Source organism: Mus caroli, chromosome 6 (genome assembly GCF_900094665.2).
Source record: "Mus caroli chromosome 6, CAROLI_EIJ_v1.1, whole genome shotgun sequence".
In the NCBI taxonomy this organism is placed as follows: domain Eukaryota; kingdom Metazoa; phylum Chordata; class Mammalia; order Rodentia; family Muridae; genus Mus; species Mus caroli.
This window is the reverse complement of record NC_034575.1, coordinates 12,670,048-12,673,912: the sequence shown is the minus strand read 5'-3', so window position 1 is coordinate 12,673,912 and position 3,865 is coordinate 12,670,048.

The following is a 3,865-nucleotide window of genomic DNA, read 5'->3' as shown; positions in this document are numbered from 1 at the left end:
CATCTCACCAGCCCGGTTTAGTCACTTTTTAATGACGGCCTTCAACTAACATCTTAAATTTATTTTGTTTTTCTCTGAAGTCATTGGTTTTTTTTTTGTTTGTTTGTTTGTTTTAATCTCATTCGTTTATTTACAATTTTATCTAGAGTTCTGGAGTTTAATCCAATCTTCAGATTGCATTTCTTAACCATTGTCCATTCTGCTAAAGGCATGAGCTGAATATCCCCATCTTTAAGTAGATGGTCCCTTACTACAAAAGAAGGCGCAGCAAATCCAGCTCCAAAGCACACTGTCACCACAGCCACTAACTATTACTCATCTTCCCCTGAAAATGGCAAACTCTTCCCTGCTCAGTCCTCACAGTGCCTGCGGGGAAGGAGCACAGAGGGCTCCAACCTCCTCATACTCTGGCTCATCATGGCACTGCTGGAAGCTCTGTGAGGGGCAAAAAGACGGAAGGAGGCAGAAAGGGTCCCACCGCCCTAGTCTCCTCTCCCCTCGGCCTTGCTATTCAGAGCCTGAAGTCATTTGTTTAATTCCACACTTAAAGGCATCTGCCATAAGGAACTACTGAGCATAAGAAACAGTACCAAAGTCTAAAACAACAGCAAACAACAAACAGACAAACAAACAAACAAAAAACTCAGTGTGGTGGCTAATAACTTATTTGTCTTCCAGTGAGATGAGTGGCTTCAAGCCAGATTAGAATATATAAAAGTAGGTTTATTGGGAAGCTGCTCTCAGGCAAGTTCACTAGTCCCAGTGAAGGAGACCAGGGGCATGCTCCTGGGGAGGGAAACAGGGGGAAGGGGAAGAGAAAGAGAACAAGCTCATATATGGGGAGAAGAAACCTCGATGTCTGTATTATACAGGAAGAGTTTCTGACGGGGAGAGGAAGTGCAACTCTCAGGCTGGAAAGTTCAAGGTAGAGGATAGGGAATGCAGGGTAGGGACTGAGGGTACTGGGAGGACCTGGAGACCAGGTCCACTTTTGTATGTAAAATATGCATCTCAGCTGTTTGTCACAGGTCTGAAACCCAACAGTGGCGCTTGCCTTGTTTAATCCCAGCACTCAGGAGGCAGAGGCAGACTGATGTCACAGTTTGAGGCCAGCCTGGTCTACATAGCGAGTTCTAGAGCACACAGGGCTACACAGGGAAAACCTGTCTGGAAAACAAAACAAAACAACAACAACAGCAAACAACTAAACAAAAGAAACAGAAAGCAGTACTCCACTTTAAACAAGTCATTAACTTCTCTCTTTTCTCATCTCATCACAGGTGGTGAGAGTAAACAGGGGACACGTCATGTGGATATGTGGGATAGCCCCATTCCAGGTATATTGTTTACCATGACTGTAGACAACAACCACTGCACATTAAGTGCCACTGTCCTACAGTCTTTTACTTCTCAGATCCTTGTAATGTTTTCCAGACTTTAAACTCCCACTGTCAAGCTTCTTGAGATTTTCTCTGCAGACACCTTTGCTCTAAAAATTGTTTAGCCTTCTCTATAGCATTCTTGAGACACTCTGGGGTTCTGCTCAGTTGCTGCTGTGTTGGTTTTCTTGGCAGGGTACTACTTCTAGTCCCCTAAATGTAGTTAGCCTTCTAATGCAGTGGTTCTCAACATTCCTAGAGCTGTGGCTCTTTAATACAGTTCCCCAGGTTGTCATGACTCCCAACCATAAAACTACTTTGTGGCTACTTCATAAGTGAATTGTAATGTAAATATTGGCTATGCATGATATCTGATATAAAAACTCTCAAAAGAGTCAAGACTCACAGGTGGAGAACTGCTGGTCTAATTCTTTCTGACAAACTGCCCTCAGACCAGTGGTATAAAACAGCCATGTGAGAAGGCTTAGAAATGTGTGGGCCAGGAATTAGGGCAGAGCACAATAGAAAGCAATGTTCTCAGACTCATGGAGCTTCAGCTGGAGGACTTAAGGGCTGAGAATGGCTCAGTCATCTGGCGGCTGGCTAAAATAAGCGAGAGATGGCTTTACATATCTGCTTGATGATGGGTATTGATCAGGACTATTGGCAAGAAACTATGACTATGGTCTCTATACCTGTTGTGATTTTGCGAACGCATTTGGACCTCCTCGCAGTATGGTGTCTGATGATGGTTTAAGAGTACAAATTCTAGAGAGCAGGGTGGAAGTTTGTGGAAGGTTGTTTGCCACAGAAGGTTAATATACAGTCTTTGGGTATTTAAACCCTGTATATCGCAAACAAAACATAACCTCTTGACTGGCTTCTGGAAGGCCTCTAAACTCTCAGGATACTCTCGCTGTCAAGAGCTTTATGCCATACCAGAGTGTATACTGATAGTGTGAAAATAAGATATCTTGGCATCCTGAGTGGGAGGAAGAGCTGAATAAGACTGGTCATAGAGGCTTTCATTCTATGGCTTTATGAATGGGAATCCTGGCCAGCAATGCTCACAGGGGCTTTTCTCATCAGCAACATATTATCAGATTGCCGCACACTGTGACTGAGAGAACTGAATGCTGTGTACATAGCTCTATCAGGGCCGACAGTGGGATGCTCATGCCTGCTCTCTCCTTGACTCCAGTATGGACTTTCCTTTGCTGTTTTTAACCCATGCCCTTCAATATAAAAGCCATAACCAGGACTGTAGAAGCATTTCTGCGAGTTGTTACTCCAACTACTGAATCATCCTTTGGCTCTTGTGGATTTCAAGGGAATCTCATTCCATTGGGAATCTTTGGTTCCATGGCATCGTGAGTTTTAGATGAATGGCTTGAAACCTAACAGAGAAAGGCCACTCATTCGCCAGTTGAGAAAGAATTGTCTGCGGGTGCATGATACTTACTGTGGGTTCTTTCTACCTGAGATGCTTTAAACATTCCGATATCATGGTGCCTCGGTCCCAAGACATTCAACCTTCCAAGAAAGCAAGGAAGAAGGACAGACCATTTTCTGAACTGGCTTCTTAAAGCACCACTTAGAATCAAAGGGAGAACAGACCACAGTATGCAACTGGAGAAGCATCCATATCATAAGGTAAAAGAAATGCAAGATGGGAGAGATTCCGGTAGCTATTTTATTCTACTTTTGTTAAGTAGAATGTTTGCATTACTAAACTCAGATTTACAGGAGCACGTTTGTGATCTTATTCTACCTTCACTTTAAATACTTTCAAAGCTGAAGTCACTGTCACAGACTGAGATAATGAAAGCTTCACCATGTCCCTTGGCTGACCCATCATCGTTTTTTGGAAATAAGGATTTTGGAAAAGGAACTGGGTAGGATTCAATGACTCACATACTGAAGAAGCAATTCAAACCCGCACACCGAGTTAGCACAGTGTTCAGCCTTTGTCATTCACCGGGATGCATGACTCTTCATTCTTTAAACGGCCACAGGTGGAGAACACTTCTCTTAACGAAGCTGTTGATCACCTGAATGACGTTTCTTCCTAATAAGCCTGCTTGGATCATAGCTCTTTTGCTACTGTAACGCGTGCATGGCTGTAAGAAGTCCCCAAGACACTCTAATACCTGGACCCCAGTCATAGAATGCTCGTGAATCACAGCTTTGGACACATGGCCTGTGTCCTAAAAGAACCCTGGAAAGAGATTCAACTCACTATCATAATCTTTTCAACAGGTTATTATCTCAGGGAAGCAGCCCACCTCTTCCCCATGTCACAGTCTCCACTTTAATTTCTGATGATCTCATTATCACCCTGTATGTGGCAAGGACACAGTTTGCACTGACTTAAACTAGCAGAGGTGCTACTGGCTGCACATGAAAGCAGTTGTAGATACCAGGAGACTTGAACTCCATTAGAGTTCACAGTGTCATTCCCTCAATCCCTACCTACTATGTCCTGC